Source organism: Rhinolophus ferrumequinum, chromosome 4 (assembly GCF_004115265.2).
Source record: "Rhinolophus ferrumequinum isolate MPI-CBG mRhiFer1 chromosome 4, mRhiFer1_v1.p, whole genome shotgun sequence".
NCBI lineage: Eukaryota > Metazoa > Chordata > Mammalia > Chiroptera > Rhinolophidae > Rhinolophus > Rhinolophus ferrumequinum.
In genome coordinates, this window is record NC_046287.1 from 70,804,237 (window position 1) to 70,830,800 (window position 26,564).

At 34.5% G+C, this 26,564-nt stretch overlaps 1 protein-coding gene across 1 annotated transcript in view; it reads right to left on the reverse strand.

The window, feature by feature from the left end:
• SGCZ (sarcoglycan zeta) overlaps positions 1-26,564 on the reverse strand; it is a 797,227-nt gene that overhangs the window by 509,001 nt on the left and 261,662 nt on the right. The gene's annotated exons all lie outside the window — the stretch shown is intronic.

The window sequence follows — 26,564 nt, forward strand, 5'->3', positions numbered from 1 at the left end:
CTTTTGGCACTTCTGAAGAAAAAGATTAAAGTGTAGTGAGTGTCAGAAACACACATTTCAACTGAAAATATTATTTAGCAATTTGAGAACATCTAACTTCATTTTCTTCCAGTGACAAAGGAAAATGTTTTCTGTAAAGTTACTTTTTAGTTATCCCTGAAACTAAGGCACACATTTCAACATGCTTGAAAAGAAAATGATCTTCTTATAATCAATCTGATTATTGTGCGGCATTGTTTAATTAAACACAATAATTTTTCATGGACTTCCTGAAAGTCAATTGTCCAGAGCTTCTGTACTATATGTGATTTGGGTCATAATTATTATCTGGATTCTTTTGTAAGCATGTTCTTATAGGTGATTTTATGAATGAAATGTGTTACTAAATATAAATTATTGGAGGTTAGGAAGTGAAATTTTTACTTACTCATCAACTAGTATTTAATCAATATAGACTATTGGTTTAAATTTGATTAAGTTTGATTAAAGTAGGGAAATATATATTATAATATATATGTAATATTATAATATATATGTTTTATTTTATGTTTTACCTACGTGTCCTTCTTGAAATGCAGATTCTCTTCTGTCTACTGATATTAAGTACAGATTGAACCTTAAGTTTACTTTCTTAAACTCAGTGATAGTTGGGCATAGTGAATTTCAAAGTGTGCATCAGGTGATATGCTACGTTCAGTGAATGCATGTGGGCCTAAGTATTATTCTCTGAAAGTAAAATCAGAATATTATAAAGAAAAAAGAAGGCATATCTATTTTGTTAGAATTTTAAGATGGCTCCTCAAATTTCCACTCCCTTGAGTACGTCAATTTCTCCAAGTTATCCAACCAAACAGTAATCTACATGCTGCTGGGAAGATATTTTGCAGATGTAATTAAGGTCCCAAATCAATTGATTTTAGAAAAGGATAGTATCCTGAGTGAGCCTGACCTAATAAGATAAAGTCCAAACTTAAAAGGGACTTAGTTATTCCTGGGCCGATTTAAAGTATAAGAGGAATTTAATGGGAGGAAGAATCTTCACTGATTGATTTGAGGCAAGGACTGAAAGCAGCCTCAGGGATATGAGAGCAGCCCACAGCTAAAAGCCAACAAGAAAACAGGGACCTCATTCCTAAAATCACAAGGAACTAAATTCTTCTAACAATCTGAATGAGCTTGGAAGAGTACCCCCCAAGCAACAGATGAGAATGCATCCTTTCACCACTTTGATTTTGGCATGTGAAATAATTAGAAGATGACTCAATCATGCCATGCCCTTATTTCTGACAATGGAACTGTGAAATAATAAATGAGTATTGCTTTCAGCTACTAGGTTTGTGGAAATGTGTTACACAACAATAGAAAACTAATATAATGTAGCTGAATCACCATTACAGGTAAATGAAATTTGTGGGGCTGTGATGAGACTCAAACTGATCAAATAATTGATTTTGAAGGTAATGATTGTCTCTTTATGCCCATAACAAACAACTTAATTAACTCACAATTCAATTGGGATCAGTAGGCATAAAGTACAAAGAGCATGGATTAGCGTGGCGAGCAGTAAAAATTTTATGCAAGGTATTTACCACTTTGTACTGCAATTTCTTCATCTGTATAGTTAAAGTATAGAACCTGGTTATCTATGAGATTCCTTCCAGGTCAAGGCATCTAAGATATAAGTAAATGGTAGTAAATTGAATGAGCTGTGACAATGTGGATAAAACCAGCATGACTCAAAACTCTTTGTGCAGATCAAAAGAGTTATTCTGGGGAATTCACTTCCAGGATGGCAGTAAGGAAGTTTCTAAACTCACCCACTCTCCCAGCCATTTCAGAACTTGGATATTTAACAAAAACCAAGAAAAAGTTAAAGAAAAATCACCTAGTCAAGAGAAATTACTGAACCTCTTAAGACAGCAAGTCTGTGCCATTTTAACTTGAAACTATTCCCATACCCTCCTCCTAGCTCAGTGGTGTGGTAGCAAAAACCAGCAACACTGCAGAAAACAGAAAGATCTGACAACCTCTGGAAGTCTGTAAAAAGCACCATCCCCAGAACATACTCAATACTTTGTCCAAATGTTTAGATCCCTGTGAAATACACAGATATGTAGAAGTTAAGCAACACAAAGCTAAATAACCAATGAAATAATGAAATTACAAAGAAGGAGAAAATGCTTTGAGATAAATGAAAACAATATTCCAAAACATATGGGATTGGGGTAAAGCTGTACATAGAGAAATATTTACAACTATAAATGCCTACATTAAGAAAGAAGAAAGAACGAAAACCAATAACCTCACTTTCCACCTTAAGAAACTAGAAAAAGAAGAGTAAACATAACCCCAAGCAAACAGAAGGAAGAAAAATAATAAAGGTTAGATTATAAATAAATGAAATCAAGAATAGAAAACCAATAAAAGAAAATCAGCAAAACCAAAACTGTGTTTTTGAAAAAATGAAATACTTTTTATACATTAACAATGAACGATCTGAAAATGAAATTTATAAAACAGACTCTTAAATAACAGCAAAAAATAAAATATCTTAATAATAAATAAATTTACAAATTAATAAATTTACAAAAGTACAAGAATTATACTCTGAAAATACAAAATATTATTGAAAAAAATAGAAATGATCCAAGTAAATGGTAATATATACTTGGATCAAAAGACAACATTGTTAAGATGAAAATAATTCACAAATTAATCTACAGAGTCAATACAATTACTTTCAATATCCCTTTTTTTGGGGGGGATGGGGGACAAGGGGCAGGAAGCTGATCTAAAACTCATATGAAAACTCATATGATACCAAATAAATAAAACCTTCTTGAAAAAGAAGAACAAAGTTGTTGGGCTGACACTTCCCAATTTTAAAACCTAGTAAAAAGCTACAGTAATCCTGACATTGTGGTACTGGCATAAACATAGACATATATACCAATGGCAATAGAATTGAGAGTTCAGAAATAAACCCTTACACTTAGGGTCAACTGATTTGGACAAAGGTGCCAGGATAATTCAAAAGGAAAAGTATAGTCATTCAAGAAATATTTCTGGAATAATTGGATCTCCACATGAAAAAACAAAAACTCATAGACATGGACAATAGTTTAGTGGTTACCAGAGAGTAAGCAGGGAGGAAGATGGTAGATGAGGGTAAAGGGGATCGAATATATGGTGATGGAAGGAGAACTGTCTCTGGGTGGTGAACACACAATGTGAGTAATAGAGGAGGTAATGCAGAATTGTATACCTGAAATTTATGTAACTTTACTAACAATTGTCACCCCAATAAACTTTAATTAAAAAAAAAAAAGATTGAATTTGAATCCCTACCTCACACCACACACACACACACACACACACACACACACCCACACACACAATTTAAATGGGTCCTAGATTTAACTGTTAAAGTGAAAACTATATAAATCCCAAAAGAAAACAGGAGTAACTTTTTGTGACCTTGGGTTAAGCAATGATTTCTTAGTTCTGACATACAAAATAGAAAAAACAACAACAAACAAACAAAACTTGTGTGTGTCAAAAGACACAGCCAAAAAGTGAAAAGGCAACTCACAAAATCAGATAAAATATTTGCATATTATGTATATGACAAAGGATTGTGCATATAATATATATGTATATATATATAACTATATATATATATATATATTACCATTCAACATTAAAGACAACCCAGTTAAAAGATGGATAAAATATTTGAGTAGATAGTTCTACACAGAAGATATATATTCAATAAACACAGAAAAAAGGTAGTCAACATCATTAGTCATTAGGGAAGTGCAGATCAAAACACAGTGAGATACTACTTCATGCCGACTGTATGGCTAAAATATAATAGCGAGAAATAATAAATGTTGGTGAGAATGTGGAGAAATTGACAACTTCATACGTTGCTTGTGGGAATGTGAAATGGTGCAGCCACTTTGGAAAACAGCTTAGCAGTTCCTCAGAGTGCTCAATAGAGGTACCTTATAACACAGCAGTTCCACTCTTGATATACCGGAGGTGCCAAAAACATGTATACACATTTTAAGAGATGTTATCTATGCATTACTTTTCGAAGTTGAATTGAATTTCGGTAGCAATGCATAATTGCAGAAGTCAAATGTGACTTGTATTCATCTTTTGTTACAGGTATATATTGAGTATTACAATTTCAACAGTTTTTTGTTTGTTTGTTTTTCCCTTTCTTAAAATGTGTATACATTTTTTTTTGGCACCCACTGTATATCCAAGGGAATTGAAAATATAGGGTCAACACAAAAACTTGTGTATGAATCGATTTCGTAGTAGCATTATTCATTACAGAAAATGTAGAAACAACCTAGATGTCCATCAACTGATAAGTGGATAAATTGTGTAGTATATCCAAACAATGGAATATTATTGGGCCATAAAAATGAATGTGCACTGATACATCCCATAACATGGATGAACTTGAAAATATTATGCTGAGTAACAGAAGGCATATAAAAGACTACGCTACATTAATTAATTTATATGAAATGTCCAAAATTGGCAAATCCATATAGACAGAAAGTACATTGGGATTTAGTGATAGTGGCATAACTCTGTGAACATACTAAAATCCAGTGAACTACACACTTTCAAGGGTGAATTTTATGGAATATGAAATATGTCTTCAAAAAATATATATCTCAAAAAAGCTGCAGAAAATGTAATATTAGTTCTGGGTACTTTATTTTTTTTAAAGAGTCACACAGTGTGACAGTAAAGTTATTAACATAAATACCAAGTAGCTTTTATTTGCTTTGAACTGGCTGGTTGAAACAGAATTCAGAAAGAGGCAAAAGGAAATACTGAGAAGCAGGGAAAAGAAATTGTGTGTGTGTGTGTGTGTGTGTGTGTGTGTGTGTGTGTGTGTGTGTGTGTACATATATATATGACAATGGGGAAATGAGAGCTAGCAGATGACATTAACTTCTAATGTTCCTCAGCCTACCTCCCCAGAGATCCCGTCTTGCAATGGAATCTGTACCAAGCAGTGAGCACTGGAGAAGTTCTGCAGATATTTTTCAAACCAGACATGGGTAGCGGACTTACCATGTCTGAGAACCTATAATCAGGCAGACTAAAGGCTTGGTTACCCAACGCTGGTATCATTACAAAGAAATAAGTTTTTTAAATGACACAGCAGTTATTTTTTAGTGTTTATAATGTATTATTTAATATGCTAACACGAGCCAGGCACTTATTAAAAATCAAACTATTTCGAAGTCCTGATAATTACTTGGACTTTATTTTCAAGTAGGCATGTGATTTGTATTTCATTATACATTACATGTTTTGATTAAATTTCTGGTATTTATTGTCTACACAATGATATTTCTTTAAAAACAACAGAGTTAAGATTTTAAAGATATAAAAAAATCCTATTTCTCTATCATGTTGAACTGTGAGAACTCTGCCTTTTTGTTGTCAAACACATATTAAAAGATTCTCTTTTAATCAACCTATGAGTTTTTAAGACAAGGCAAAATTAGTTTCACAACTGAAGCTTCCAAAGCATTAATTTTCTTACAGAGTAAATAGATTTATTTTTTATAGAACAAATGATACAGGGAAACTGATAATTCTGGTAATTTGCCATGTTTCTGATGAATCTGTATGTCTCTTTCTGTTATTTCTACATTTATACACATTTTTCTGCCAATGTAAATGTGGAATGATGGACGTTTGGTGAATCAGTACTGTATAGAAATCAGTACTGTATAGAAAGGCCGTACTGAGACTGAATATTCTTTTATCAAAAGCTAAGAGAGCAAGGGTAAGGATCATTGGTCTTTCTAAGTGAATGACTTGGACGCTCCATATTCCAAGTGGAAGAGTTGTAGCTGCAGTGCAGTTCCCTTGTGACATGCAAGTAACCGGGAAGAAACTTTAAAGCACTCTTCTCTTTTTTTTCTTTTATTTTTTAATGCTAACATTGGAAAACATATTGATGCTGACTATTCGGAATATTTTCTAAAGTTTTTTTTTTTTTTTTTCAAGAACCTGCCATGTTTTAGATAAACGTCTTCTATAATTTCCCCCATGTTTTGCATATATATTATTCAAGTTAAATATAAATAGCCAATGTGACCAAAAAGAAAGGAGTTATTTAAAACCTGAGAGAAAGTATATATTCATATATTTTATTACCTACATAGATGGGAAAAATAAACAGCGTGGTGGTTCCGATACAGTTTGCCCTTGGCCTGTATTCTCTGTGTCTGATTGGCTGGGAATAAGATGAGGTGGCCTATACACAGTATTTAAGTTGAATGTTAATACCTTCCAAAATGATGCAGCAGTGTTAAGGATACTGTTGACTTAAATGCATGCATATGGAACTGCTCTCAGAACAGCTTACGCCGAGATCTATATATAAGAGGAACAGAGCAAACAAAGACGAAGGAGAATGATTCCAGTACTAAGAAGCAAGCAGTAAATAAAGAATTGCAAATGCAATGAAACACAAATCACTCGAGCTTAAAGAGAAAATAATAGTAACGAGAAAAGGAACGTGATTTTTACTTTAGTGAAAGGGAAAATAGTTTCAAGAAGACAGTTGGGCAGCTAATATGAATAATACGAATACATTAGTGAAAACAGCACTATGGGAGGTCAACTGAATTCTTAGTTGTTTTACATATTTCTATAAAGACAATAGATCATATTTTTAATTACTCGTACCTGTATTAAGTTAAAGTATTTCAAGGATAAAAGTGAATGTATTATTTAAAAACTAATGATGAAAAATGGAGATCATAGTCAAAATACTATACATAATTGGCTAAGTACTTTTATATTCCAAAAAATGAGACATACTCTTGGGGGAGGTGGGCTTTCCTGATACAGCCCATTGTTTTGGTCTGAGTGTTATATATATATATAACTTATTGGGGTGATATTGGTTAGTAAAATTATATAGGTTCCAAATATACAATTCTATAATACATCAATATATTGCATTGTGAGTTCACCACCACAATATACCATCACAAGCAATATATTGCATTGTGAGAGTCAGTTCTCCTTCCATCACTATATATTTGACCCTCTTTTTCCTCTTCTATCACCCCCCTCCCCCCTTACTCTCTGGTAACCACTTAACTGTTGTCTGTGTCTATGACTTTTTGCTTGCTGTCTTGCTCACTTATTGTGTTCAATTTTATGTCCCACATATGAGTGAAGTCATATAGTTCTCGACTTCTTCTGTCTGATTTATTTCACTTAGCATAATAATCTCAAGATCCATCCATGTTGTTGCAAATGGCAGTAATTCATCTTATGGCTGAGTAATATTCCATTGTATACATGTTCCATATCTTCCTTATTCAATCATCTATTGAGGGACACTTCGGCTGTTTCCATGTCTTGGCCACTGTGAATAATGTTGCAATGAACATAGGCCTACGTATATTTTTACGGATAAATGTTTTCAGATTTTTTTTTTTTGGTAGATACCAGAAGAGGGATTGCTGGATCATATGATATTCTATTCTTAACTTTTTGAGGAACCTCCACACTGCCTTCCATAGCAGCTGCACCAGTCTGCATTCCCACCAACAGTGTATGAGGGTTCCTTTTTCTCCACAGCCTCCCCAACACTTGTTATTACTTGTCTTGCTGATGATAGCCATTCTAACAAGTGTGAGGTAGTATCTCATTGTGGTTTCAATTTGCATTTCCATAATAGCCTGAAGATGAGCATTTTTTCATATATCTGTTGACCATTTGTATGTTTTATTGGTTTGTGTGTCTGTTCAGGTCCTCTGCCCATTTTTTAAATTAAATCATTTGTGGCTTTTGTTTTGTTGAGTTGTATGGCTTCTTTATGTATTTCAGATTTTAGCTCCTTATCAAAGGTGTCACTTGCAAATATCTTCATGTATTCAGCTGGTTGCCTCTTTTTTTGTTTTTGTTTTTGCTGCTCAGAAACTTTTTAGTTTGATAAAGTCCATTAATTTATTTTTGGTTTTACTCCCCTTTCCTTTGAGATCAAGTTCATAAAATCCTCTCTAAACCCAAGGTCCACAAGTTTAATACCTATGCTTTCTTGTATACAATTTGTCATTTCAGGTCTTATGTTTAGGTCTTTGATCCATTTTGAGTTAGTTTTGGTGTACAGTAATAGACAGCAGTCTAGTTTCATTCTTTTGCATGTGGCTTTCCAGTTTCCCCAGCAATATATATATTGGCGATATATATGGCACTATATATCACTTTATTTTACTGCTCCAAAAGTCCCTAGTTGTTTCATTCATAGTACCATCGCAAATACCTTTCCAGTTTCCTTAGCTGTTCCCAAAGGGCCCAGTGTACAGCACCCATGAGGTGCTCCTCATGCTGACTATCAGTTAGATTCTGCCTTAAGCATATACCGTGTTTTCCCGAAATTAAGACCTAACTGGAAAATAAGCCCTAGTATGATTTTTCAGGATGCTCGTAACATAAAATAAGCCCACCGTATTTCTCCAAAAATAAGAATTTTATATTAATTTTTGTCCAAAAGACACATTAGAGCTCATGGTCCGGTTAGGTGTTATTTTTGGGGAAACACGGTATGAACCTACCTCCTTTCCATGTTGGCCTATCTATAAATAACAGCACAAGGTAAGAACCACAAGGAAACTCCCCCTGTGTTTCTCACCTGTGTTCCTCAAAATCTTGGGTTTTTAAGGGGTTCTTTAGTGGCCATTTTTGGAGGAGAGTTTGCAGAAAAGGCAGGACTCTGGGCTCACCTCCATTTATGTTTCTACCATATTAAATAATATGCATTAAATACCTATAATATTTTGTTTTAAAAATGGATTGCTCTGCTAAGAGTCTGTGCTAAGAGAGAAAGAAGAAAATAACTGATAATCACTAATCTAATTGTTGTCTTATTTAACAATGAAATACACAGGCCCGGAATGGACTTCACTTGTCCAAGATCCAATAGCATTCCCTTACTTAGTTTTTTCCTCTCTTTGCTCTTTAAGAACTACTTATTAGTGGTTGTGTGGTTTTTAGTAGCCCAGTATCCCCTGAAGTCATACCCAGGCCCAGTTTCTATTCCCAGTGATCAGAATTATGGCTGTGACCTGGTCTGAACCTCACATATTTCTCATAGCTACCCTGCTGGCATTGGTTTTAGTTTCTGTTTTTTTGTTGTTGTTTGTTTGTTTGTTTGTTTTTCCTAATAGTAGTCTTTTCCTTTTTTGTTTCTGTCCAACCTTCAAATGTTACAGGGCTTGGCAATAGCATTACAGGTCCTCTATTATGTTTAGGGAAGTATTTGAAGACAGCTTGGCATAGGTATGATGACGGTAAGTATCATCCTTTACTGTATATTTAGAATAGCAATCACATAATAACAAATTGAATAGTAATGGAGCCAAGCATTTGTTTTGTCATTCTTAAATTTCATCTGGGGAGTTTAGCATAAACTAATGACTCTTGATAATTATTTGACAGATTGGTTTCAAAGACAATGGAAAGAGATAATTTAAAGCATCAGGTTGAATAAACAATAACTATGTTTCTCTAAGAGTCTGATTAATTCTAAATATAAATGTCTTGTTTAGAATGAACTACACTGGATATATGTGATGCACATCCTCCCCTTAAGGCCAAAAAGCTTCCCAAACCTGTCACATTTCTAAAGCACCTTAGTGGGCTAGTAATGTTTATAAAGACACTGAGTTAAGGACCAATGTCACATGATCTGTATTAATAATTTCACAACTAATTATTTCTATATTAGTATAAAGAAAATGAACTGACTTTATTTCTTTACATAATAAATTATAAATAAGCAGGATCCTTATTCATATGTACTTCCTTCTTGGTGAGTGGATGGCAAAGAACTAATATGTACTGGGTATCTGTTTCAGACTAGATATTTTGCATATATTACATTTAAGTGTCCTGCAAACTAAACCTAAATCAAAATTAGAAACATTAGTTCATGACTGTTAAAGTCCCCTCTGCTTGCCGGAAAAATAAAAAAGTGATAGGGATCTCCTAATTGTATGTAATGCTGTAAGGATAAAGATTCAAAATTCACTTACTTTAAAAAAAAGATAATTAGATATTAGTTATATTGCATAAAAATTCATCCATTTCAGTACATATTTTCATATTATATTTGTTACAAACTGTAAACATCACGATGCATGTAACATTTTAAAAATCACCAGCATTATCTCTGTATTTGTCCCTCCTCCTTTCAATCTTCCACTCTTCCTAGTTTCAATCATACTGTGGTTCCATATGTATCCAGAAGTGCTCTCCTCACCCCGCCCCCCTCAGCTGTGCCGTGTGCCTGTTCTTTCTTCTTCCAGAAAGTCTACAGCACTCCCCACTCCTGCCATAACTTCTCCCTTCTCCCTTGTCTTAGTAAATTCTGAATTGATTTTTTTTTTCTCAATTGAAATGTCACCTTTTCTGGAAAGCCCCCTTGGACTTCTTCACTGAAAATCCCATCCCAGGCTGGGTTAAATGTGGGCTTTCATAACGTTGTACCATTTACAACCTTCTATTTAATATGCCCACGTGCCTATCTATTTCCAAAATGGTTTAATTATCCCCTTGAAGAAAGGAACTGAGTCTTGCCCAGCAATGTACCCTTGACACCCAGCATACTGCTTGAATTACTGTGGGTACTTAGTGTTGGGGAATTAATGAATACCCATATGGTTGTGAATAGAGTAGTATGTTATCTACTTATTATGCCTATACACTACCACCACTTTTAATTTCAGGGCTCTTTAGTGTGATTATTGAGTATAAGACATCAAATATATGTTGTCGTGCAGTGTAATTACTTGGGGTGGACCCCTTTTTGATTGAAAAATTTTCAAAATAAGAGTGATCTCATTTTCAATAACTCACTGGAATGGGATCTTTGTCTCCCCTGCCCTCTCTGACACTTGCTTGTACCTCTATCACAGCCTGCCTTACGATTCCTTGTCATCCATATAATGTTCCCTTACTTAACTTAGGTCTTGAAGGCAGGAGAGGACATTTTTCATCTTTATCTTCCCCACAGTGTCTGGTACACAAAATTGACACAGGACTTAAAAAAGTTGACCGAACACATGACTTAAAAAAAGGCCAAGGCAATGTCAAGTTTTTGTTTTAATCAGTCTTGTTAAAATAATTGTAATCTTTAGGGGATTTTGTTGTTGTTGTTTTTACATTTTTCTGATTAAAAAAGTAATGTAACCATATAAAATTTGGAAATAAGAGAAAATACATTAAAAAGTACAATGAAATTCTTGTGTACAACCCAGATCAATCTATGTTAGAACTTTAGCACATGTCCTCTAGTCCGTCTTTTTCAACCATGGATGACCTTGTATCATATAAATTGTTATACGTAGCCTTTTCACATAATGTAGTAGCCTACTACATCCTGTCATTACAAATTTTTTTACCACATAATATTCTATCCATGAATGCCCATAACTTTTAAACCAGTTCCTTAGTATTGAACATTATCTACCGATGATTATTTATAATTTTTCACATCAATAATTTTATGTTATTTCAATAAATAATTACTGAGTATTTCTGTGCACTGGATGGTGTTTTACATGCTGGGATATAGTAAAGAAGAAACCGACAGAAATTTGTGCCCTCATAAACCTTATATACTAGTTTAAGAGACAAAAAATAAACATGATAAAATGAGATATGGCATATCTGATGGAAATGAATACTAAAGGGAAATAATACAGCAGAGAAGTGGAAAAGAAAGTGTCAAGAGAATGGTCAAACATTTAAGTTGCGGTAGTCAGAGAAGTCCTCACTAAGAAAAAACTCATTGAGAACACCAAGGTATTAAGTTGGTGCAAAAGTAATTGTGGTTTTTGCTATTATTTTTAACCTTTTCTACCGCAATTACTTTCGTATCAACCTAATAAAGGCTATGCCTACCTTCTCTCACAACCACATCAAAATTGCAACTAAACTACAAAACAATCATTATTGAGAATCACCTGAAGTCTAACTGAACTGAAGCCCTACCACTAAGGACATACAGAAAAAGTTACCTCAAGACTGGGCAGAGTGGCAGAAACGTAAAACAGGCTGATCCCACAACAGCCTGCGACCATTAAAGACTGGGATGGATATTTTGGCTACGTAGGTACCCTCAACTCCCCAGAGGAACGAGAAGTCCCAGCCCCACCCCACCCTAGGGTTCCAGTGCTGGGGAGAGAAGTACTCATAATTTCCGGTTGTGAAAACCAGTGGAGATTGTGACTGAACGTGATAAGGGCGGTTCCACTCCCAGGCGCTCTTCTTAAAGGGATTATGCATGGAATTTCCCACCAGTGAAATCACTGGTTCTGAGCTCCCATGTTGGGGCAGCAGCTGGAAAAGTAGAAGGGACATATGGTGGAGAACTGAGTTGTCTGGCTTGGGATGGAGGCTGGAGAGGCAGCTTTCTCCTGGATGGAGGCAGAGGACATTGTTGGGCCCTCCCCTTCCCGGCCTGTGGAAACAGGCAGCTGCCATACCTCAGTCTCCTAGTTCATTGGCCATGTCCTGGTAATTTGAGACCCAACCCTGCCCAACTTTCAGGCACACCCAGACTGATTTCAGTGGCTTTTTCATGCAGACTGCCTGACTTGAATCAAGCTGCACTTTCCTAGGGTCTCTCAAAGGTTCATGGAACCCAGAAAAGCAGCATATGGCTTGAGCATGTCCTGTACCTCTGGTTGAGCAGCCCTAAGCTCGGCACTAGCGGCAGCCAGCCTTGGTTTGTAGCTTGGCCTCTCAAGGCACTTCTAGGCATGTGCGGGCGGCAGTCATCTGTGAATTTCTTTGTAGCTCCTGCCAGGTGGGCCCAGGTGGGGCACAGGCTGTGGCTGAACTAGATCTATAGAGGATCCCCTCCAAGGTGGTCCTAGGGCTGGTGCCCCCGGTGGCCAGCTTCAAAACAAGCTGGAACATCCTCCAGCCCCCTCCAAGCATGACACACCATGCTTGGCGGATGGGCAGGCACCAGAGACCTGCTGAGGCAGACCTTGGTCTTCAGGGTCAGACCCTGCACACTTTTCCACTGTAGTCAAGGACAGTCCACTGTAGTCAACCAGTGATCCCAAGGGTCAGTCCCTCCCACTAATGTGTAATTATCAACAAAGGTTCAACTACAAGAGGAGGGAACACACAACCCACACAAGGGATATACCTGGAGTATATGGCTCAGGTGACCAGAAAGAATGCGCCACTGAATCCCACTGCATACCTACTACATAAGGCCATTCTACTAAGACCAGAAGACATAGCAGCCCTAGCTAATACATACAAACAAGCACAGGGGGGAAGCCAACATGAGGGGAACAAAGAAACATGGCTCAAATAAAAGAACAGAACAAAGCTCCAGAAAAAGAACTAACAAAATAGAGACAAGCAATCTATCAGATGCTGAGTTCCAAACACTGGTTATAAGGATGCTCAATGATCTCAGAGAACTTTAACAAAGAGATAGGAAATGTAAAAATGGAGATAGAAAACATGAAAAAGAACAAGTCAGAAATAAGGATTACAATGACAGAAATGAAGAATATATAACAGGGTATCAACAGTAGATTAGAAGAAGCAGAGGATTGAACCAGTGATGTAGTAAATAAGGAAGTAGAAAACACCCAGCCAGAACAGCAAAAAGGAAAAAAAAAAAATCCAAAAAATTGAGGAGAGTTTAAGGGGCCTCTGGGACAACATCAAGCATACCAATATGCACATTATAGGGGTACCAGAAGGAGAAAAGAGAGAGCAAGGAATTGAAAATCTATTTGAAGAAATAATAATGAAAAACTTTCCTAACTTGGTGAAGGAAACAGATATATAAGTGCAGGGAGCACAGAGAGCCCTAAACAAGAAGAACCCAAAGAGGCCCACAGCAAGACACATCATAATTAAAATGCCAAATTTTAAGACAAAGACAGAATCTTAAAAGTAGCAAGAGAAAAGCAGTTAGTTACCTACAAGGGAGCCCCTACAAGATTGTCAGCTGATTTCTCAACAGAAACTTTCCAGGCCAGAGGGATTGGCAGGAAATATTCAAAGTGATGAAAAGAAAGGACTTACAATCAAGATTACTCTACCCAGCAAAGCTATCATTTAGAATTGAAGGACAGATAAAGAGCTTCCCAGACAAGAAAAACCTAATGGAGTTTATTACCACCAAACCAGTATTACTAAGAATCTTAAAGGGACTTCTTTAAGATGAGAGGGGGGTTAGAGAAGGGTGAAAAGGGGAAGGAATTAAGAAGTATAAATTGGTTGTTACACAGTAGTCGTGGAGATATAGGGTATAGCATAAGGAATATAGTCAATAATAGTGTAATAACTATGTATGGTGCTAGGTATTAGATCTACCAGGGTGATAGATGGGAATGGGGGTGAAAAAGGTTTAGGTATTAAGAAATACAAATTGGCAGTTATAAAATAGTCATGGGGATGTAAAATATAGGGAACATAATCAATAATATGGTAACAATTATTTATAGTGCTAGGTGGTATAGTCAGGGGGATCACTTCCGAAATTATATAAATGTCTAACCTCTATGCTGTATACTTGAAACTAATAAAAAATAATATTGAATGTCAACTTTAATCGAAAATTTTAAAAAGGGGTAGAAAGATCAATAATATTGTGATAGCGTGGTACAGTGTCAAATGGTTGCTGGATTTATCATGGTGATCACTTCTTTAACATAGGGAATAAAATCAATAATGTTTTCTGACAATAACACTGTATAGAGCTAGGTGGGTACTATTGAATAACTATGATGTACACCTGATACTAATATAGTATTGTATGTTAGCTGTATTTTAATAAAAAGTCTTGAAAAAAAAAAGAAAAAATCGATTAAAGATCTTAAGTAGGTGAGGGAACGAAATCATCCTGAAATAGGGTGGTGTTGGAAGAGGAAGTTAGATTATTCCAAGGGAAATCATGAGCAAGACACTGAGAAAGACCATGCCTGACATGTTTAAGGAGCAGCAGAAAGCCATACTAATTGAGGACGAGGGAAAAACGACATAAAATCAAAGGTAATCTAGGAGAATTAATTTTTTTGGCTTTTCAGGCCATCAAAATTACTCAGTTCATACTCGAAATGAGCTGGGAGACACTGGAAGATTTTGAGCAGATGAGGAGCATGAAACATGGATGTTTTAAAAAGATCATTTTGACTTCTGGGTTGAAATAGACCAACAGGGGCAAATCAGAGACAGGGAGGCTGACGGGAACCTTCAGCAATAAAAGAGGTGAGTGCATAATGACTTGGGCCTGAGTTGTGCAATGGAGGTTCGGGAGAAATAGTCAATTTTTGAACTTATTAGATCAGATATGGAGTGTAAGAGAATAAAAGGGTCAAGGATGATGAGGTTTTTTGGCTTGAGCAGCTGAAAGTACGGAGATTCCATTTAATGAGATGAAACAGATTACTAGAAGAACAGGTTGAGGGTCAAGACCATGTCCATTTTCCACATCCTTAAATGTGATATCTAATTGAAGATGTCAAGTATAGGCAGTTAAATGCACAAATCTGGAATTCAAAGGAGAAGTCCTACCTGGAGATATAAATGTGGGTGTCCTCAAGCATGGAGATTATGTTTAAAATAGAACAGTCTCATGTACAAATCTTTATTCAGATTTTTCATTATTTTCTTCCATAGCTAATTATGCATCGGATATTGGATTCCGAGTTTTCTGATTAATTCATATAAATGATCTTCCTAAAAATACTGTGACAATTTAAGCTTTCTGCCTGAATTTTCATTTTGCATCTTTGGATGTGCTAGTTGAAAGAACTACACACATACGTACACACACACACACACACACACACACACACACACAATACCATTATTTTACATTTCTTTGATTATTGATGAAGATACTCCTGGCTTAGAAACTAAAATGGGAGCAAGTCTCTATCAAAAACAACAAAATCTACAAATGTGTGTATATATGTATACAGATACAATATAATTTTGTAATATTTAAAATATTAATTTAGAGTTTGCTTGAAAGAATGGAGAAAAAAGACTGAAGAGTAATGGAGCCTTAACTCTATTAAATATTTAGTCATATTTAGAAGTAAAAATAATTAAATTAGATAAATCAGATAAATTTGCAGACAAGCCACTGTAGCTATTTAAATTAATATATAACAAAAGATATATCACAAACTTGGAGAAGAGATAGTCAATAAGTAATGAATTATTATTGTATTTGGGAAAAGATAGTTGAGCTGTTTGCCTTCTGCTAAATCCAACATAAAAGACATATAATTAAAGTAGTTCAGTAAAAAAATCCAACCATATTAAAATAAAAACTACAAGAAATTTGGCGAATATTTCCTAGTATCCAAAATAAGTTTATAAACTTAAATGGAAAAAATTACAGAAGAATAAAAATGTTTCGTATGTATGTAAACTAAATGGTCAACAACAGTTGTGACAAGTATGCCAGGACAGAGTTAATAATCTTAATAATTAAATCTCATATAAATTCACTAGAAAAACATTCAGGCCCTTAAGAGAAACGGGAAAAGAATATAAACTGGGAATCATAATTAGGTAAAAATTTTATCTTATGGCTGTTTGACAGTTTTGGAATTCTCAGAAGATTGCGCCATTGCCTTCCCAAGTCCCTGTTCTTTACTAGGATACATTTCCAAATACTCCTTAAGTGTTCAAGAATTGTAACACATCATCAGGATGCATCCCAAGTGTGAGTCTATCACAACACACCTCATTTCCCCCTTTACTTATTTCTCTCATTCAAAGGAATGATGCACAAGTGTAAATAAAAGTAAGCTCACTGCATTGCAAAGAAGCTGACTCGTCCTCGGAATAAAGTGATTTCTGTGAGATATGACTATAAAAAAGGACTGTAACATTAAAAAGGGCAGTCTAGAAATCCTGGAAGCCACAAAAAAGTTTTATCTTCACTTCTCTTTGAAAAAAGTCAAAGCTCTGTTTGCTTTTGTTGTAAAATGAAAGTTAAATGTTTCTTTTCCTGATAGTTTATCATTCAATATATTATTGATACATGTATGTCATTAGGTTTTCAGCATTTGTTGAGTAACAAAAAATATAGAAGAAAAAAGTAAGGCTCGTTTGCTTCCACATTAAACTGCCTTGGAATTCAGTAAAAAAATATGATAAAGTTTTAACTTTCAAATGAATTTGCTTTAATTTAATAGTAAATTAGGAAATGTCACCATTAAAGAATATCCCCAAAACACCAAATGCTGCTGAGGATGTGGAGCAATAGGAACTCTTATTCATAGCTTATAGAGGAAAACAAATGGTACCTTGGAAAACAGTTTGGCGATTCCTTACAGAATTAAACATACTTTTAAACCACAATCCAGCATTCGTGCTACTTGGTATTTACTCAAAGGAGCTGAAAAAATGTTCACACAAAACCTGCCCTTTGATGTTTATGGAAGCTTTATTCATAATTGCCAAAACTCAGGAGCAGCCGAAACATCCTTCAGTAGATGCTACAGGCTGAACGTCTGTGGTCATTCACAATTCATATATTGAAATATAATCCCCATTGTGGTGGTATTAGGAGTTAGGGCCTTTGGATAGTGATTAAGTCATAAGGGCAGAGCCCTCAGAAATGGGATTAATGCCTTTATAAAGATATTCCAGAGAGGTCAGTTGCTTCTTCTGACACGTGAGGAAACAGCAAAAAAATGGCCTTCTACGAACTAAGATGCAGACCTTAACCAGACACTGAATCTGCCTTGCCTTGATCTTCCCAACCTCTAGAACTAAGAGAAATAAAAGTCTGCTGTTTATAGGCCTCCTACTCTATGGCATTCTGTTACAGCAGCTTGAACGAACTAAGAGAGTATATGAATAGATAAATAAACTGTGATGCATCCAGACTATGGAAAGTTTTTCAGCACTAAACAAACAAACAAACAAACAAACAAAAACAAAAAACAACCTATAAAGACATTTAGGATAAAACTGTGTATCACTAAATAAAAGAAGCTAATTTGAAAAGGTTACATGCTATGTGATTTCAACTATATGCATTCCGGGAAAGGGTAAAACTATGGAGACAGTAAAAGGATAAGTGGCTGTTAGGGGTTGAGGATGAGGACAGATAAGCTAAGCACAGAAGATTTTTAGGGCAGTGCAACTATTTGTATGATACTATAATTGAGGATATATGTCATTATCTATTTGTCCAAACACATAAAATATAAAATACTGAGAGTCAAACCTAATGTAAACTATAGACTTTGGGTGATGATAATGTGTCACGTAAGTTCTTCAATTGTAAGAAATGTACCACTCTGGTGGGGAATGTTGATAACGGGAGAATCTATGCATGTATTAGGGGCAGGGAGTATGTGGGAAATCTGTGAACCTTCTGTTCAATTTTCCTGTACCTAAAACTATTCTAAAAAATAAAGTCTTAAAAAAAACATAAAGTCTGAGATCATTTACTTTTGCTGGTGAATTTTATCAATCTCACCATCAAAATGGAAAGCTTGAACTAGATGATCTCTGTATTTCCTTTTGAAATCCAACATTCTATGGTTCTAAAATTAGGATATGATTGGGCTAATCATATCCTAATTTTAGTACTCACATCACAAACAAAACTGATAAACCAAAGACTAACTATAAAGTCGTTCTTCCATCAGTCCATGTGGTTGGCAAAAAAAAAAATGGCAAGGTCCACATCCTAACCCTACGAATAGGTGGACTTGTATGGACAAAGGAAACTTGCATATGGAATTAAATTAAGGACCTTAAAATGGAGAAATTGTCCTGAATTATCTAGGTGGGCCACATGTACTCGTGGGTCCATAAAAGTGGAGAAACTTTCTAGGCTGGGGTCACAGAAACAGACTGACTACAGGGTCAGAGAGATGTTACATTGCTTTTTGTGAAGATGGAAGGAAGAGGCTAAAAGCCAAGGCATGTGAGTGGCTTCTAGAAAGTGGAAAAGGCAAGATAATGGAAAGGAAACAGCTCTGCAAGCAAATTGGATTTAACTCAGTGAGAACCCTGTCAAACTTCTGATGTACAAAAACAGTAAGATACTAAATTTAAATTTATGTTGCTGTAAACCACAAAGTATGACAATTTATTATAACAGTAATATAAATTAAGTCATCCAAAAAAGTAAGAAATGTGTTTTCTCTTTTTAAAAGAAATGAAATTATATTTAATAGTAGTTGTGCTAAACTGTGAATAATTAGCTACTTTCACAATTATGATCTCCATAATTTTAGGAATTTCATAAAGCTTTACAAATATCACTGTCATTTATTAAGGATCCAATACAGAGTCCCAGGCAAGAGATATTATGAACTATGATGATTAGTGCCCATGCATTACCAACCTTTAGCTGTGGTAAATATAACATTACCTATCACTGTCACGCAGAATTTAAACCAATATGTTAAACAACTTAATGTCCCCACTTAGCTGATTGGAGAAAACATTACAAATAATTGTCTGTTCACAAGATTTTGGTATTTTTATAAGATGCCAAAAGTCTAAAGTGCCAACTTTACTTAGTAACTTTAGCTTTATTCATGTTTTTTTATTCAGCTTCATTATTCTAGCATATGACAATTCTCTCAATTCTTACTTCTATGCTTGTCTGCAACGCTCTTAAACACAGGGAAGAATTAACTATGTCAAAAGGAGCTACTGACTGGCTTGAGTTTTCCTTTAAATAAGACTCAAACCTTCACCGAAAATATAGGTGCTACTTAAATTAATATACAAATGTATAAAGCTTAAATTTATGACATGCATCTGAGTTTTAAGATAGTAAAAACAAAACAAAAATTCAAATACAGACATTCAGTAAATAGGAAATGTGCAACTGTCCTATATTACTTGCACTTAAAAAATCAGTATTAGTTTTCAAATAAAAACTGCTTTGAGAAATTAAGTTAAGCAACTACAATTAATAAAATGAATGTCTCATAATCTCTCTGTTTCTTTTGAAGAGCATACTTCAAAAGTATATGCACTCGTCATTAGAAAATCCACTTCCATCCAGCAAGGTAATTGAATGTCAATATGCAGACTTAAAGGGAAAGATGAACTTGGCTTTTTCATTGCTTAAGAAAAGGGGGGAGAAGGTGGTAGATGAGGGTAAACAGGATCAAATATATGGGGATAGAAGGAGAACTGACTCTGGGTGGTGAACACACAATATGATGTATAGATAACGTATTACAGAATTGTACATCTAAACCTATGCAACTCTACTAACCACTGTCACCTCAATAAACTTTAATTAAAACAAAACAAAACAAAAAAGCCTATCTCTGTATCCTTGGTGATGACTCCAGAAAAAAATAGACAGGGACAGTTCAGATTTGCTCCCCAATGGTTTTTCACTCTGTCACAATTAATATGAGTTTGTCTTCTTTGTTTCCGGTGTTTGCTGGGCCTCTCATATGGTGACAAAATTTTTATATTCCCCAAGTGAGAAGTTATTGATCTCACTGGCAATCATTTCAATTACTAGGTGAACCGAAAAAGTTTTTCAAGTAAGGCAAACAGAAACAAATGGTTTTGTTGGTTTTTGGAAACTACTTCAGGTAGAAAAGCTTGTCATCTTTTTACTAAAAACCAAAAACAGATGACACTCACTCTCCCTTATTAAAATCAATCTCAAACACAAACATTTTATTTTTCTTTGGAAATTCTTGACAATTCAAATGTTACAGAATGAAGAAGTATATTAAATGTATAAATAGTTTGTAAAACTGGAAGACTGCAAACCAAATGGATGCTAAATCCAAAAATATCTATATCTTTCATATATAATGCTAAAATTTGGAGGGCCAGAGTAGAACTAAAAAAAAAAGGTGTATCAGATTAATTACCTTAAGTCAAATTTTTAAATAATAACATTAATAATAATGCAGATTTCAACAGAAGTTGCTACACATAGAATTTGAATTAAATATCACTATAATCATTAATATTCATTATTAATTTCATATTATTAATAATTTAATAACTTAATTTGTAGTTTATTGATAACATTTATTGCCAGCAAGTTATATCATTCAATGTGATACTGTGTTTCCCCGAAAATAACACCTAGCTGGACAATCAGCTCTAATACGTCTTTAGAGCAAAAATTAATATAAGACCTGGTCCTATTTTACTATAAGACCTGGTATAATAATATATAATATAATATAATATAACATAACATAATATAACATAATCTAATAAAGACTGGGTCTTACATAAGACCTGATCTTATATTAATTTTTGCTCCAAAAGACACATTAGAGCTGATTGTCTGGCTAGGTCTTATTTTCAGGGAAATATGGTAATTAAAGACAGAAACTCCAAAAGGATACTACCTGGGTTCAAATGCTACATATGCCCTGTAACCTTCAGTAAATTATTTAACCATTTATTAGGTGCAAATATTGACTCTATATTTATTGTTCACTGATTATGGAAAACCTTAACTTCTCTAGACCTTGTTTTACTCGTCTTTAAAAAAAAGGGTAACAGTACTTCATTTGAAAGTGTTGTTCAAATAAATAATTGAGATAATCATGCAAATATTTTAATTAATATACCAACTATCACAAAGTAAATTATCAGTGATTTTATACATATATAAAATCAGTGAATATTTTATACACATACACACCCACACACACAGAGGGTGCCAAAAAATGTATACACGTTTTAACAAAGGAAAAAACTGTATTAAAATTGTAATACTCAATATACACTGATAACAAAAGATGAATACAAGTCACGTGTATATATTTTTTGGCACCCCTGGCATATATATGAACAATTATGATAAAATTATGTCAGGTGTTCTCTAGGAAGTTCAAGTCTGCTGAAAGGCATATAATAAAAGCATAATTTAGGAGGTAACAGTTAAAGAGAATCTGTTGTACTGAATCTTACCTAAGAACGGTTTGTAGCATTTAGCCCTCCTTCTTAAATTTTATGCAGGGTCCTTGGAACAATACCCTATAAGTACGAATAATTTGTTTCTTCTATTCTCATAGGGTTCCTTCTCCCATCATGCAGATCGTGAGACAGGCTCCCAAATTGCACCCTCAGCTTAATCACTGCACAGGTCTAATTAGCGTTCAGTGCTATATCTAACCATTAATTGATCACAGAGTATGGATCACAATAAAATCCCTGGAGATTATAAGACGTAATGCATAGAACACACTGCCATGATACTAAATTATTTACTTTCCTGCAACTTTATCTTCTCAAAGTCCACTGTCATCTACTCAAATAGCTTTTAGCATGAGATATCACTGGCCTTCAAAATATCTGGTGCATACCTATCAACTTTTGAATCCTCTTCCTGTCATTCTGTGCACATTTTGTCCCTGCACTATAAATCACTTAAGAAATATTTGAGTATTTCCCAGGAAAAAGGTATCACTCTAGGTATCACAGAAGAGAGAAGTTGCAAAAGAGATGTATTTCTTGTCTTCTTGATGCTTATATTTTATTTTAAAATTAATGCTATAATAAAATTATCTAGTCAGAAGTGATTAAGCGAAAAGAGCATACATATGTGCTAAGGTATAGACTCAGTCATCTAATAAGGTATTATGAAGAAGTAACTTTTAAGATGAATTTGAAAGAAGAGGAGAAATGATCCAGGCAAAAAGTGATGGGAAGAAATATCTGCGCGATGAGACTAGCTGGGCTAAGGTGCTAAAAGAGGAGGAAACAACAGCCTAGAATGAAGCAGAACCTCAGAGCGCAACAGGAAATTCAGTACCAGTAGGAATGGAGAGGTTTGGAGGATGAGATTTTGTATGAACATGTAGGCTCAGCTAAGGATTTGTCACTTTATTCTAGAATTAATGAGAAGCTATTAAACGGGAATGATATGATTAGGTTTGTGTTCTTAAACTGTTCTTTTGGTGTCAGTGTGAAGAACAGATTGGAAAAAGCAAGGATAATATGAAAGATGATTATTGGACTTGGATGACAGCAGAAGTGAGAAGATTCGAAAATATATATGAGTAGAATCAAAAGGATTTGATAATAAATTATACATGAAAGGTGAGAAAGTCAAATTTAAGAAAAATTCCCTGGTGTCTGGTTTGAAAGGATGAATAGGGGTGCCAATTGAGAATATATCGTTGGGGACTACATTTGGATATGAAAAAGAATAATTAAACATAGGACAACTTCTGTTGAAGATGTCTGTGTTATAGGCATCCAAGTGAGATGCTGTGTGGGAAGTTGAATAATTGAGCCTGGATATTACAGAAGAAATTTGTTCTGGAGAAATAGATTTGGGAAATTATTTTATTCATCAGTAAATAATTCCATGAGAATGAAGAGCATGTAAAGTAATAAAAGATGATTGCCAAGATAATTGGGTCTGTTTGGATAGTGGACTTTTTACACTACTTGGATAGTAGACTTTAAAACATCAATTTCAGTTGTTTTAAAAAAGAGAAGCCATTTTATTTAAAAGGAAATTGGAATTGTGTTCCTGGAGCAAAGGTTAATGACATAACAGCTGCCTTAATCATAGTTTATCAAAAATCCTTACATAATGCCAACCAGTTGCAATGAATACATATATTAAGAGAAATTACAGGTTAAAATATTTTATAATTCTCATAATCACTACATCAACTAGCAGTTTAAGCACTTCCTGCTTGTAGTCCTTCCTTCCTCTCTCCCTTCCTTCCCAGCTCCCTCCGTCTCTTTCTTCCTCCAACATCCATGGAATTTTCATGTAACAACTACTACACTTTGAAGATATATAAAATGAATAATGGATTTCCTGCCCTTAAAGATTTTATAGTCTAGTTAATAGAGATTTGGAAATTGATATAATAAAGGAGCAAAGAATATGGCTTAGAGAAGGCTCTACAAACATGCTAACCTTTGAAAATAAGTAGCCATTTCCTCAACCAGTAAGGGAGGTGCACTGGAATGCTGGAGAAAGCGTGCAGCTATGTGTTCTGAGGTTCCCTGTTGTAAAGGGCTATGCTAGGGACAGTATCTGATCCAGAGAACACATTGGGTTAAGTGACACAATCAGGTTTTTTTTTTTGTTTGTTTGTTTTTCCCACCTGGGAGGTGGAATAGGAAAAAGGAGAATAAGAGCATAAAGCAATAGTTATGCCCGACTATACATCAAAATGAGGAAAGAAAGAGGGGAGGAAAGTGAGGAAGGGGGAGAGGGGAGGGTGTCGGAGGAAAAAAGGAAAAGGAAGGAAGAGAAAAGGAAATGGGAAGAACTTAAAGAGAAAAAGGATGTTGAGGAGAAAATGAAAATGTTTAAATACTGCAACAGGAGCGAAGAAATGAAGTGATATCGGCACCCTGTAAGTGGTTATAGCATAGGGTGACTACTGTTGAAAAGGTATGACATAGGATTATCTTCCTCATTCTCCGAGAGAAGACCCTTCAATGAACCAGGTTTTTCTCTAGTTACTCTCTGGAAGTTGGATATTTTATGAATACATAAACCCTTCCAAGCTATCAGAATAATTTTTGAAACATTTTCCATAAAAAAAAACAAAATCACTATCAATAATATCTACTTAACTCGATAGTAGATTAAAAAAATAAAAATAAAGAGCACTGATAATTATATATACTAAACACATCTTAGAGTAAATAAATCCTTACAAAAAGTAAAATTTAAAAATCAAATTATTTACTTTTTCTTATTCATGATTTAATAAGTCTCCAATGGCTCTAGTTTCTGCCATTTCTACATTTATCTGGTGAGAGTGATGCTGAAAGGAATATTATAGGCAATAACTTTGGGCAGAAAGCTGTACTTAGTAATGACACCCAGGAACCTGGAAGGCACAGAAACAAACCAATCAAAATCAACATACCAACAGCACAAAGAGCTCTAGCTCCTAAACAAGCAACTTAGGTTACTACTGTGTTCTGGCTGAATGTCAACCCTTATGGTATCTACCAGCCCATGTATGAAAAAATCAGTTTAATTATCAACGCCGAAATCATTGAAGGCCTGTCATTTCGGGCTGAATATTAGATCTGATTTCAGTTCAGACATCAGTGAAACTCATGTTGAATATCATTTTTAAATTACAATCTGGAAGATATTTTATCACTTACGTCCAATAAAGACAAGATACGACTGAATTCACTTAATATTCATAAATATCATCAACTATTAGTTACATCTCCAAAGATAACACAGGTCAAATGTCAGAATCTTTTTACAAAAATAGTCACTTCCCATATTGACATATTGTAGAAGTGTTGCAAATTAAAACTTTTTGGCTAATCTGTACCGTCTGATTTACAAGAATTATACTTTAGATTGAAAAACTTGTCTATTAAATATGATTTTTTTTTTGCTGTGAACTGTTTTACTCTAAATAGCTCAGGCTTTGAGAGTTGATAATCAAATTTATTAATATCAAGATTTTTATTAATATGTAATTTATGTTACAAAAGAATGCTTACTTAAAGGAAGAGAGTTTTAATTTCTGTCACTGCTAAACTTAGCACATCCCCAGTATAAATATTAGTCCAATTATACATATGAAGTATAAAGTCAAGTTACAACTTCTACTTGGGAGACTCATATCATCCTTAATGAACCTTAAATTAGATAAGCATACTTAAGAAATAATTGGCCAATAAAATCAATCCTCCCATGATGACTCATTGGTGGTAGCAGTTTTATGATGAGTTGAAGCAATAAAAATGAACCTGCCCATTATCCATGGGTGTGCCTCACAAACATGTCTAATGAGTCACCACATACAAGGTCATTGGTCAATTTCAACCTGAATATTCTCCTATGGTGATAAGAAGACAAGAACATTAAGAGAATAACATTTAGACATGTAACCGTTTTCTCTATAATGGTACATACAGCATTTTTAGTTATTACTGTAGTTTACCTGATTTCAGACTGAAAAATTACTAAGTCAAAAGATTAATTTAAAGGAGTTTGTATATGTACATCATGTGAAGGACTGCAATTATCTGGGGGGAAAAATGCAGAAAACAGTGCCAAGCAATGTACCAGACATATATACAAATGGGACTTAACAGATTGTACAAATTAGAGATAATATATGTTGTTTTTTTTAAATTTTTTTCATGTGCAGGAAATGTCACATTAATGTAAACCAACTGTTCCAAAAAAGGAAGTGTTCATCTAAAAAAAGTGAAAATAAGGCATGAAACAAATCACGGGGAAACGATCTAGAATATATCGGGCACTTATTCAACATTAAAAAATTATCTAGAATATACCAGGTACTTCTTCAATAATTAAAAAAATAATAAAAAATCTGGAATCCTAATAGGGAAAATGTCAAGGTTATAAAAAAGAAAGCTGCACATCTGAAAAACTCATTAAGATGATAATGCTTAATGGTAAGAAATGCTCTATCTCATAAATAGATGAATGAAAATTAAGAAAAAATAAAACATGACATCACACTTGCTTTTGGAAAAACAATAAAGTCTGAAATATTAAATTCCAG